This window comes from Panulirus ornatus, chromosome 48 (assembly GCF_036320965.1).
Source record: "Panulirus ornatus isolate Po-2019 chromosome 48, ASM3632096v1, whole genome shotgun sequence".
Taxonomy (NCBI): domain Eukaryota; kingdom Metazoa; phylum Arthropoda; class Malacostraca; order Decapoda; family Palinuridae; genus Panulirus; species Panulirus ornatus.
In genome coordinates, this window is record NC_092271.1 from 26,834,980 (window position 1) to 26,848,915 (window position 13,936).

General features: G+C 42.5%; 1 long non-coding RNA gene across 2 annotated transcripts; it reads left to right on the forward strand.

The window, feature by feature from the left end:
• The first annotated feature begins 3,630 nt into the window (after positions 1-3,630).
• LOC139763895 (uncharacterized) lies at positions 3,631-13,435 on the forward strand. 2 transcript variants are annotated; one of them, XR_011716286.1, is made up of 4 exons: positions 3,631-5,921; positions 10,070-10,220; positions 11,352-11,549; positions 13,259-13,435. It is a non-coding gene; the product is annotated as an uncharacterized lncRNA (long non-coding RNA). The 2 variants fall into 2 exon arrangements; XR_011716285.1 differs by having other exon boundaries at positions 11,371-11,549.
• Positions 13,436-13,936: the final 501 nt, after the last annotated feature.

Sequence of the window (13,936 nt, forward strand, 5' to 3'; positions counted from 1 at the left end):
TGATATTCATCGAGAGTCAGTGACTAGACTACAGTATGTTTGGCCAAAAATATTTTTTAAATCTGCTCCTAAATGTATTGATGATTTAGAGTTGTTAACAATAAAGGTAGGAAAGGTTGAAATGGTCCTTTGAAGCCGTGGGACCTGAAACAATGTTAATGGGTCAAATATCAAAGGCAATGTGTAAGAAAGAAAAATTAAGACGAGGAAAAATGTAAATCATGGTAAATTGAAAATCTTTTGTGAATCACCAAAACCACAAACTTATCATATCACTTATCATATTCAGAATTATTTTTCTTGATGAAGTCAGCGGCGCAAAAGTGTGTAATATCTATACTCTCTCTATAAAGGCCACTTACATCGTCGTTACGACACTGGTAGTTGAGAAGCCTTAACTCAGACAACCAATCAACCAGGTTCATTACTCCTGAAACCACCTATAAGAATAGCTAGTAGATTCACGAACGATTCATTGGCAAATCTACACGAAAAGGGAAGGGTGGTTCTTCCTTAAGAGTTTCCATGAAAAGTTTTCTTCTTAAGATTTTGATCAGTGGATCCAGTTGTCACGGAGTGCCAAGTATCCCTATGACTTCAGGTATTCTATCACAAATGTTAAGGAGTTCTTTGCTAGAGGTTCATGACCCTGATGATCTGGTTTCTTCCTTAGGCTACGTGAGGGCTCAGGCCGATGCCGAGGTCGGGGCACGTCGGGGGGACAGAGGGCTAGTATCCTGTGATCCTTGGGTGGAGACGGAGGACTTCCTCGGGAGGATGGTTTGTGGATGGTCCGCTCGAGGAGATGGCTTCCTTAAGGAGGATAAATACCACTACGTTATTCACATCCTTTTTCCCCTCCCTCCCCCCTCGTGTTCCTCTGTGTTTTCCTCACATACTGGATGAAGACGGTGTGTTTCGGAGGCTGCATGGAGGACTTACTAACAGGGAGATATCACCTATGCCTCGCTGGTTTGCTGACGAAACGAGGAAAGGTTTGCCAAGAGGAGGAGGAGCAATACGTCATGATGTGCTTTCCTGTGTTCTACTATTGTGCCTTCCTCAGATGAAGACTGATCCTCTTTAAAGGCCGCTGGTCCACAGGTCTTAGTTGGCGAAGATGTCGAAGACCCTGTGTTTCACAGGTCTTATAGGACACACGTCCTGTGTGTTGATGATGAACGAGTTTCCCCGTTTAATCACGATCATATACGTGGCGTTATAGTGTCTGTAAAACCTCTACTAGATCCTGTTATTAATAACTAACTGTCCGTCAAAGAACAGTTTTAGGACCGAGTACCACTAAATCCAGCGACTCTTATAGCCATAACCATCTGGATCCTGTTATCCCAGTGTGTCATACTACCTTTTGTTTCAATCGTATAATCTATTATGGAACCCCATGAGCGTCTATGTACTCTGGTCAAAAATAAATTACATTACATCCCTATACATCTTGAGTGTTGAGAACCAGAACCCATGAGTTCTGTCGTGAAAAGATTCCATATCCACATCATTCTTGTTTAAATACCTTCAACTTGAATGCCCTCAGGATGAAGGACTACGTACCTAATTGACTTATAATCTAACACCATTAACCTTCTTACCCTCCTAAATAAAAGATTCCGTATATCTATAAAACACGTATCTCAGTTTATCAATTTTCCGCCAGTGTTTCATTTCACTTTAATCATAATTCTGCAATCAGTTTATCAGTTGTCTCCAACGAACTGTTGATTATATCTGTCCATTGGTTTATATTCAGTCAACTGTCTGTCTGTCTGTGATTTGAGATCCTGCCGACGTCTGAATTAAGAAAAGATTCCTAGTTCGTGGGTTCATATTCGTCAATTACTCTGCAGTTGAATCAGTCATGATGATATACTTCATCCACACACGATCTGCTTCCCTGCAATGCTACACTGATCTCCGTTGATACTTATAGATTTTTTTGAGCACTAATGACTTGGGAGAGAGGTATACTGTCTCACAATCTCTATCACTGAGAAGCACTGGAGAACAATCTAATATTGAGGAGATCATAAAGATCTAGACAGACTCACTATCATAAAGGAGACAAAATTAGATTAATTTAGAAAGCAGAAGACCGAAGTGAAGACTATGTAACATACATCCTATGTGATGTATGAATGTATTCTTATACAACAAGGATCCAGAACGATGGGATGATGTACGTTATGTTTACCCATAACGGAACAATACTATACCATAGAGAGTTTAATACTATACCATAGAGAGTTTAATACTATACAATAGAGAGTTTGATACTATACCATAGAGTTTAATACTACACCATAGAGAGTTTAATACTATACCACAGAGTTTAATACTACACCATAGAGAGTTTAATACTGTACCATAGAGGTTTTAATCTGTTCTAGGTTCTGATGAACGGTCAAGCATCCTCATCTCTTTATTACTTATACATGCATTTATAAATGGACGAGTAGACCAATAGACTCCTAGATACAGGTATACATACAAGCTTATATTTCTGAAGGTAAATCATCGTTACAGACAAACGTTAGATATGCACCAGTACTGTGGTCTGGGGTTCCGCAGGGCAGCCATGGACGACCATGGTGTGAACCAACCTCCTAATTCCTCTCTCCTCTTCCCGGATTCTGTCTCTGTCTCGCGCGCGCGTAATCTCGCCTGTCCTACGCCGTCCATATGGACTGTCGTCACACAACTGGTCAGGTGACTGAGTTTTACTTCTGTCGTTATCTGTCTGTCCGTCCTCGAGAATTCATTGGAATACAGGCTTTAATCCACCTCTTGCTAACTTTATATGATCTCTCTCTCTCTCCCTCCTCAAGTGTGTGTGTGTATGTGTGTGTGTGTGTGTGTGTGTGTGTGTGTACGTGTGTGTGTCCGCGCGCGCAGGCGCATATATCTAATCTCCCATAACCTTGCATTTGACCAACGGAAACACACACACACACACACACACACACACACACACACACACACACACACACACGCTAATAACATCAGACACACCCCCTCAACAATTAAGGCACAACAGCTCATTTGTGATATACCAAAAGATCACAGCCGAGTCGACACATTTCCCTCCATGACCTTTCACCCAAGGTGCCCTGCAGCTGACCTTTCCTACGTATTCTGGAAGTGTAGTAACGGGAGGAGGAGGGGGGGGGGGGGGGGAGGGGACTGAAATCTTGACGTCAGAGCCCAGTGCTAACCCAGTTCACCTTAGTGGGGTTAACTGGAGAATTCAGCAAGCCTACTGCCAATGTCTGTCAGAATGTCAGAGATAATCATACTATAATCGAGGGATCTATTACTCGTCAAGGACTTCAATCGCTTGATTAATTACAATGATTATATTGAACACGGAAGAGTGAAGATAAAGCATTCACTGATTCTCCTTTGTTCTCCCCCAAAATTGAATATATAGAATTCAATCACAGAAAGAACTTCTTGCCCGCGAGTTTTCGTACCTGAATGCCAGAGAATAAAAGGAACAATTAATGAATAAGAATGAAGAGAAATATGAAACTAATCGTCTCTTTCTTTTTTTTTTAGTTCAAATTTGTTCGCCACTTGTACGTCACTACGAATCCTACAGAGAAGTTAGAACTTTAACAAACGAAAACAAGGAAATTGTGATGAAGAAAAGGAGTTTTTGAATACTGACAGATGATAAGGAAATAATGTAAACATTGAAGGTCATGGATGAGGAGAGGCAATTAGAAGATGGAGCCATGTTTTAGTGTATGATAGTTTATCATCTGAGCAGGACAGTGGTGGTAGGGAGGTTTGTTTCGTAGACACAGGGGCAAAGGGCGAACCGTAATAGTGACGGGTCACTTCGGGGTCACTATACCATATGATCGTGAGGGGTCAGCCTATATGGGGAGGTGGGTGGTAATCCCCTTAACTAACCTTAGATTTAATCTGTCCACTGCCAAGTCTGTCTACGTCTTTCCCTCAGTTTCCGTCTCGCTCTGTCCCCTCTCCCATGTCCTTCTCATCCCTGTGCATCTTCCCTCTAGCTTCCATCATCTCTCTTTCGTCTCTTACATCTTCATTTGTCTCTGTCATCTTTTCCTCCCCGAGTCTTTCTTCTACTCCTTTCGTTCCTCCACGCACGTCCTCTCGGCATGCATCCTCCAACTCGCCCTCTTTCTTCCCTCCTCTCCCGTGGCCTTGTCTCTGCGTACGTTTACTCTCTCACTTCGCCTCTACCCTCCCTCTGCTGACACCCTCACCATGTCCCCGAGTCCGCGCTGCTGGGCTGTCTCCATGCGCCGCACCCGTCCCCTTGCGTCATCTCCTCCTCCTCCCCCCACATCCATCCCCTCCTCCTCCCTCCATCACGTCACAGACCATTACTCAACAAACCTTCTTCACTACGCCCACCGGGAACCCTTGACCACGCCCAAAGGCATCTTGACGACGCCCAACTTTCACTGGACCACGCTACACTTATAAAACATCTTGAAGGACATTCCTCCTTTTTCTTGTAGACGATCCATCCTTTCAGGGGTGGGCGCGGCACCACGAGGAGGTGCTCCATTGATCCCCCCTGAAAATCGACGAGTATTGCCAGCCACTTGACACCAGTACCTTAACTGATGACGCTGAGGGCGACAGGCACGAGTTATAATGGTACTCGAACCACCAATGAAGCCGTTGATGGTAGAGGGAATGACCTTTAGGTTGTTAGTGCGAGAGATTCATTGAGCATGGCTGGTAATGAAACTTTAGGTTGATACTGAAAGGTGGCGAGAGAACTTGGCCCATGCCACTTCCCACAGTCAGATGGTCGCCGGCCGACACCATTCACCCAGAACTGTACCGCTCAGTGGGTAACCCAGAAGAACCTGGTAACCAGCGAGTTCACAATAGTTCCAAAAAAAAAAAACGAATGGATACGTGTCGTTGCATTCTGAATCAAATGAATCAATTTGTGTTTCAGAAGTCTAATAAATCACGAACGAAAAACTGAATCATATTGATACAGAGGGTTTGAAAATGTGCTGTTATGTTAAAGACTTTTAGCAGGGGAACAGAATGACACAGCTGAAGGCAAAGAACGAAACTGAAGAGGAAGATTTGTGAAGAACAGAGCAGAAAATGGGGAACAGTGCAGCAGAGCGAAGAGTAAATAGAACACAGAAGAATGCAGTGAAAGTCAGCGCAATGAACCTCGGTGTAGAACATTTAAGATAAAGCCATGTCAGTGAACAACTTTGGCAGAACAGTGAAGATGAAGTCACTTCAGTGTAGTGAGCATCGAGGAAACTGAACTTAGGTACAGTAAAGTGAAGAACATTGCTACAAAATGGAGACCAACAAAGTAAATTGAATAAGAGAACAGATCACTGCAACAAAATGGAGAACAGTGTAAGGAAATGCGAATTTCAGAGATGAAGTGCAAATTTCAGTGCAGAGGAGTCCAGAAGAAATGCAGCAGGTGTGCAGGAAAATGCAACAGAGATGCGACAATTGCCTGAGAAAACAAATGACTGCTGAACAGAAGGCGGTGAACGCAGACCAATGCAGTGAAGATCAGTGCACTGCCATAAGGATCAATACAACACAAGAGAGAGTCCCACCCACCCTCTTGCATGGAAGACAGTGCCATACGTATTAGCAGCAATGCAGAACAGTTGAATAGAGTGCAGTACAATATGGCTGAGGATAAACTGTGAAAGACAAGATGAAGAGGAGAGTTCTGAATATTGTTTTACACAGTGCAGGAGGGATGAATGATAGTGTAGAACATGAACAATGTAGAACACAGTAGGAGGCAGGTTTAAACTATAGGAAAATGGAGGGCAGTGTAGAAATGGCTCAGAAGTATGTAAAGAAAGCTAAGCGCAGTGTACGTGAACTGAAACAGTGGTCATTTTGCCAACATGTTGGAACCGGTAGGTCAAACGCTATCATACCGTCATATGTATATATATATATATATATATATATATATATATATATATATATATATATATATATATATATATATATATATATAATCATTTGGTTCATAACCTCTTAAATACACGTGTGTCAAACGTGTCAGACTACCATTACTTCAATATATGCGATCGAATTCCTCTCTCAGAAGCCCTACTGACTTTTGCTCCTCTTACTTGAGTGTTCTGAACCCTTGTGTGCTGGTTTAATTCTACTTTCTCAATCCCATTTGTAAAGTACCTTTTTGGATCGTCTCTTTCAATTATCATTTGTCCATCAGCCAAACCAGGTATTAAGTCACATGTTTCATGGCCTCTCAGATAACCAGAGTTGGATACCAGTCACACTTCAATTTCGCTATCATTGTGGCGTGAATCTTTGGAATTTCTTTGTTTTTTTTGTTTTTTTCTTCCGGGTTACGTGGCTGTAGGTTCCATTTACATGAGGTTGCGTTAAGGAGCGGACAACCGGTTTGAAGAAGTAATTGAGAAAGGACTGACTGGTGCGGCCTGTGACTGGTTCTGTGGACACTCTGTGACTGGTGCGGCCTGTGACTGGGTCTGTGGACACTGTGACTGGTGCGGCCTGTGACTGGGTCTGTGGACACTCTGTGACTGGATCTTTTACCTCGGGGATTCGACAGTCCAACACTCTGCCAACTTTCGAGTAAACTCATTTGCATGATTTATGACATCTTCATATAAACAGAGTTTTGTCCCTTGTACATGATTATCATATATATATATATATATATATATATATATATATATATATATATATATATATATATGATTCCTAGTCACTGATGCTCTTTATAACATATCAATGGCTTAAGTAGACTGCATAAGAACTAAAGATCTATGGTATTGGATATATAATATAAAGCAAAATCATGCAAAACAAAATTCTGGGAGAAAAAAAAATGGTATTTCGTATAAAATTCAAACTAACAGAAAATTGGTGAGCAGCCACGCCAATACTGACTCCCAAAATAGAATCGTTACAGAGAGAAAGCAAATCAAAAATACAAAAACATATCACAAAAGATATCTAATTAGACTACATGATCGTAACGCCGGAAATGGTGACCAGTTAAGAATTTCTTTCATCTGTGTGAGACGAGTATAAGAATATACATGAAAATAGTCTTGACCACTCCAGCAACGCCAACAACTGGGATGTACAATCAATCTTTCCAAAAATACTTCTGTGTGCAGAGAAAACGCATTCCATGAAGTCTTCTGTTATTTCTATTCTTTTCTTTTTTCTTTGTAACTTTTCACTTTCTTCGTTTCCCTTGCTGAAGGACTTAGCGGTAACGGCTTAAAAGCCCAAATAACCAGCAGTTAGGAGATCCAGTACCTTAGCGTCTCGCTTGCTGGCTGGCCAGTGGTGAGTTCAGGTCGATGCCACATCTCCAGTAGAACTAGCAGACCCAATATGTCGTCTCATGTAATGTCTGGGATGCGGTATTGTCATGTACCTTCACAAACAAGTACTGTAACGGGAGGGTTGAGTTCAATCCAGGTCTCCAATCCACCTCCGGTGCAAGGAGCCGTAACAAAAACGATCGCCTTTTCATATACCTTAAAGTCCTCGCCCGAAGAGAAGACTTTCCAGTCCTGTGTTCCAGTAACGTCCAGGAACTCAGCCTTACCACTCGTGCAGGTCTTGCCTCACGCTACTCTAGCACCCCCATTCGATAGTCTTATTTCTTTTTTTTCCCTTCTTGGTACCGCTTGACCTTTAACGACTCTGTAAATGTCGAGATCATTCCAGTGTGTGGCCGATGTGCGGCCAGGAACGTGCCAGTGTCTGAGGTCTCTCACAGGCCCGAGTTCTCTGATGGTCCGTTTCCACGCCGGTGGTGACCATCGTCGCCGCCAGAGGGCCTGGAGGAGTGAGGCGAGACCTGCCTCACCACACGAAAAAAGCTTTGTCTTTTTTCGTTGAAGGTTCGCGGGGAAAAAAATGTAATTAGCTCCGGGCGTCCGACACCCAGCCTTGAAATGACGGGGCCGTAACCTCGACTTACCATAGACGTTTGACCGGAGGCCTTGGGTTCCAGCCGCCAGCGTCACGTACTGGCGTAAATTCTGAGGTGGTAACAGTGACCGTTTGTACCGGCCGCACCATAAGTTACGTTACGTGAAGCCAGCGTCACGCCAGTGTTACGTCAAGCTAGCGTTACAACTCGCCGTAGTTATATCACGTGATGATCTTTCTAAAGAGGGACAGCTTTCATCCTAGCTCATATTAATGACCATCGACCCGATCCCAGCTTCGCTTCCGGATGTGGAAGAGGAGTTCGAATCTGGTCACTGACATTTAGACGTGTCGAAACCTCGAGAAATAGAGCCAGACCTCCGAAGATTATGATGATAAAAAATAAACAGAATGATTAATATAAAAGATATTGAGACTAACATTAATTTCTATTATTCACCACTGTTGATGAGACGATTCTTCATTATTCACATACAAGAAACACTCATAGTTTTGTAAACAGCTCACGAGTCGAGAGAATGAGACTTAAGATCGATCCTATGGTCGAAATCGTCCACTGTTATCCACCTGCTTAAGGGAGACAGAAAGATTTACATGACAACTTCAGTACGGATGTGTACAGTCTGGTTAGGATGGCATCATTGTTGCCACAGAGCTGACAAAAATGTGGATTAAGCAGTATTTTACGCGTGTAGATGCTCTCCTTGAAGTGCATTTGCTTCCATTGGGTTTGCAAAGGGCACCACCAGACATCATGATGTGCTAACGAGAGAGAGAGAGAGAGAGAGAGAGAGAGAGAGAGAGGGGGGGGAGCGTAATAGTTTCTTTCCCTCCCTCTCTTTCCCTCTGTGTCTTCCTTCCTTCACATCAGTGACCAACAAACACACCTCCTTGCCTTGGCTCTGCTCGTTGCACTGTCCAGCGTCCCGGGGCTGTCCCGTTGCAGGAGGCGAGGTCACTGCTTATCCCAAATTTGTATAGTTCAGGGACCTTCTCTACCACCCCGCCTTCCACACCCCACCCCGCCCGCCGCACCCTCACACATGCCCACCCCCAGGGTCGGCACTCTGGACTGGACTGGCTAAACTGCAATGCAGTAGTAAGTACTCACGACCAAGAAGCAACGTCTACCATTTCCTCCTCCCTGGGGTTCTGCCTGACATTTCGAACAAGTTATGTTGTTGTGATCATATTTAAGACCTGAGACACAAACTCACCTTTGATTAGAATTATCAGTTCCCCTTCACAAACAGTTACGTGGATCAAGATGTTTGCTGGACTGAACCAGTGCCTACAGTTACTTCATTCTTGAGAACCTACAACTAACATTTGGGTACAGTTGCTTTTAATTCTTGTTGTATGATAGTCTGTATTTGGGTAAAGTTACTAAAATTCTGAAGTACAAAAACTGGCATCTGAGTAAGTTCACTTAAAGTCTTACGTACGATAGCTATCATTTAAGTACGGTTACTAAGCTTATGATTAAGCTTATGTGCAGCCTTGGGTACGATAACCAACATTTAGATACTGTTACTTTTAGACTTAGGTACAATGACTATCATTTGAGTACGGTTACCTACAGCCTTGGGTACGATAGTTATTATCTGAGTACGGTTACTTACAGCCTTGGGTGCGATAACTACCGGATGAGTACTGTTGCCCACAGCCTGGGTACGATAACATTACATGAGTACGATAGCCCACATCCTTAGGTTCGATGAAACGACATGGATTTCGCTCTACTGCAGCTGAACAAATCTTAAAACATAATTATTGAATTTTCTCTTGGATTTTTCCCCCTATCAGTACACGAAAGATGAAAATAAATTTGATTTCCACAATGCGGTAAAATGATCATAATACGATCTACATTTTTCTTCATCATTTTCTTTTATATAGACTCGGTAATCTCAACAAGCATGACTCAACCCCACTACAAAAAGATACAAGAGAATTGGAATGTGCTGCCATGAATCTGAACTAGTGTATGGCCGTGTCGAAGGCATTCACTTTCTGTAAAAAAAAAGAAGGAGGAAAAGAAAATGAATCTTGCATACACTCGATACTCATTCCCACTTTCTCTTTTCATTTTCAGTTTCCGTGAGGATCTGCTGACACACTTGACATCAACTATGGAGCCATGTGAACCCCTGACAGTCGAGTGAATGTTGACTCTTGGGTGATAATGTTGTTAACTCGCGTCGTCAGGCCTACCAACACCATCCCAGGCTTGCCAACACAAAACTGTACGTCCACAAGTTACCCAACTTAACCATCCTACATCAAGCTTACCAACATAGATTTATATGAGGTTTATGCACATGCGTCATACCACATTATACATATACCAGCAACATAAATCCGAACATCTCTGGACTTTACACAGTGAATATGACTTATCTCTGTGATTCTGATACATTACCTGACCTTATTGATATACGAACACCCATTCCCGTGGTTTTAAGACCACCCTGGCACGCATACCAAACCGTACGATATATCAAGATATAACCCACTACCCACATCTGCCTCAGCCAACTCCCAGGTTTGCCAACATGCAAAGGTACCAACCTTACTACCAAGCAGGAGGGGAGAGTAGGGCACTGGGGATGAAGTAGGACAGTCCAGTGTCAACGTGTACCACGGAACAGGTTCTGGGGTTGATAATGCAACAGGTTGATGATATCCAGGTCAAGCTGTTGCTGCTGCTTAAGCTTAGACTGTCTCCTGAGAGCCTGGAGTGCCAGTGCTAACCTCTAGTGTGCTTTGAGTACCAGTGCTTGCTGGACTTAGAGAGAGAGAAAAAAAAGATAAGATTCAAGAAGAATGAGTATTTGCAAATTAAGAAATAGATTTTCCTCCGTAATGAGGAGACAAGTTTAGGAAATGGTGAGAAGATATTAGGCTGGAGTTGTAACATGACTTTGTAGAATTAAACCAGGTTTTCCTTTCACACGTCTACTCTACATCAAGCCAGGAGCTTGATGTATCTAGTCTACATCAAACCAAGATTTCATATATCTAGTCTACATCAAGCCAGGGCATGATGTATCTAGTCTACATCAAACCAAGATTTCATATATCTAGTCTACATCAAGCCAGGGCATGATGTGTATAGTCTACATCAAACCAAGATTTCATATATCTAGTCTACATCAAGCCAGGGCATGATGTGTTTAGTCTACATTCAAACTAAAGTGTGGTATGTCTACATCAAAACAATCTAACAGAAACTGATTTTCGATCAAATATGGTTTCCCATGGGCTTACATACGATCAGATCAACTTTATATACATTACATTTTCATTTCAAACTGTGTTTTTGAAACATCAAGCTCGTGAATGTCACTTGCTCTGTTCTCACATCTTCGCTGCAGATGTGGGGACGTCTGCAAGATGTGGGGACGTCTGCAATGTGGGGACGTCTGCAATGTGGGGACGTCTGCAATGTGGGGACGTCTGCAATGTGGGGACGTCTGCAATGTGGGGACGTCTGCAATGTGGGGACGTCTGCAAGATGTTTAGATGTGATAAAAACACATCTTCTAAGAAAGTCTTGATAACGTAAGTTTCAGGTAAGCAAACAGATATGCTCAGTGGAATAAAAGCTTGAACTTATTACCTAGCATCAAACTATTGCATTATGTCGGATATCATATATGGAAGTGTATATCAAGGGTTATCATATCTTACAGCAAGTGTGTTAGATTTAAGATCTGGTGTTACATACACCTGAATCTCAAGAAAGCAAACTTAGACCACATATCACTTTTTCTTCTATTCAACCAGGAGCTGCAATTGTCACAACCAGTTGTCGAAGTGGTCCAAACCAGGTAACAATATAGGTCAGACGAAGTCAGTCCTGATATAACAAAGATCGCACGTCCACACATGATGTTATCATAATCTACATATAACTTCGATTACTGGACTGTCCAACTTTGTTACGTACATATCTGACATCGCGTGTTTCAGTGGGTCGCAAAACCAAGATTAATATTGATCAGCTAAGATGGTAAGAAAGTGTGTTTAAAACGATCTCGTCCTGGGAGTAATTCAAGGGGGTAATGTTTCCATCAGAGGTTTCTGCATCATTGAAAAATGTTGACCAAGAGAATGTCTGGCACTCAAGATTGTGATTCAAGTTAGAGGGGAAGGAAAGTGCTTTACGAATTCGATTATGATTTGTACACCGTGTGATTCAGAAGCCTCGATGTTTAGTATTAGTTTCACATCTTCATTAGATTCAAGACATTTCGCTTCATCTCTTTTTTTTTTCCGTATTGGTTGATGGACGATAAACCATGACGGAAGTTAGAGAGTGGACGTAAGTTTCTGAGTTTGAAAGGAACTTTTCCTCTGTCGCATTTTGGTCACCAGACTCTCCATGACCTTTGTCGTGGCCAGGCTGTGACGACAGGTCGAGTAACTTATCCAGCACGACCAGCGTCCCTCTTGTATTGAGCCATCCGAACCCATCTCTTGGGCAAGGGCCAGCCAGCTAAACCAGCCAGCAAGCCAGCATACCTAACCAGCTAGCAAACCAGCCAGCTAACAATAGAGTTAGCGAATCAGCCAGCAAGCCAATCAGTCTGCCAGCCAACCACCCAACAAGCGAGTCAGCTAATCATCCAGGCAATCACCCGGCCCTTCCGTAGGAAGCCTGGCCGGCAGAAGTTGGGCAGAGGTGACGAAACACTGACGTAAGAGTACCTACCTACCTACCTGCCTACCTACCTACTTACGAGTACCTACGTAAGAGGATTGAGAGTTTAAGATTAAAAGTGTCGTGTGAGTTATGTGTTAGTAGAGTTAACATGGGAGATGCAAGAGTGTGTTTGTTTGTGGACTGAATGCCAACCATATACGTGTATAGAGAGAGAGAGAGAGAGAGAGAGAGAGAGAGAGAGAGAGAGAGAGAGAGAGAGAGAGAGAGAGAGAGAGAGAGATGCAATGTATGGAACACATATTGGATCATTATTGTAATATAATCATCAAAGGTCAAGTGATGTGCAATTACTGGTGGCTGCTGGTTGACTAATGACCACAGACCAGCGGTCTGGTGCCAGGTGGAGGCGTCTGGTTGAATGGTGCCTACAACAGAGATAATTTTTGAATGATTAATGAACTAATTTAGGTATGGCTTACTGGAGGCCCAAGAACAGAAAGTCTGTTCATTAAAGCACTCAGTAAAAGAAAATTGTTGAGTGATACAATTTGGACGCATTTCTACACGAATGTAAATGTCAAAACGATAATTTTGTAACATCTTTTTACTTCACAGGAAGATCTGCAAGTGACCCCAAGCTTTCTTCCTCCCTTTCCCTCGTCGGCACCTCCTGGCACACACACACACAACTGCAATAAATGGAAGAACACACCTCGTACAAAAAAAACATATATGAAGCGACAGAACACAGGATTCATGTAAGAAAGTTTCTTGTTTTCATTATATTCTGAGTTTTCCAATGTGTATGCAGTTTTATTTTCCAGTGCAGATATTCTGAACATCTTTAATCTTGCTATGTATTGACTTTTTTTTGTCAATGATATACATCAAACTACGTAGTTTGAGCCATATTCATGGATATGAAGTACATCTGGTCACTCATACAGTAACATAAAGGCTTGTGCTTAAAGATATATTTATTTCTTTTAAAGATACTCTCTTAATCCTCTCTCTCTCTCTCTCTCTCTCTCTCTCTCTCTCTCTCTCTCTCTCTCTCTCTCTCTCTCTCTCTCTCTCTCTCTCTCTCTCTCTCTCTCTCTCAGGACTAAATAATCAAAAATCCCTCCTCATATTTAGAAAAAGGTGATTACAATTGTGTCAAGAAATAGTTACGCAAGTTACTCTCGGCATCCCATTTACAAAATCTTACATTAGAGAAAACGGTAAAGAGATTCGAGTAACTAAAACATATCCTAAATAACCCCCTCTCAAGAATGAATTAAATGAAGAGAT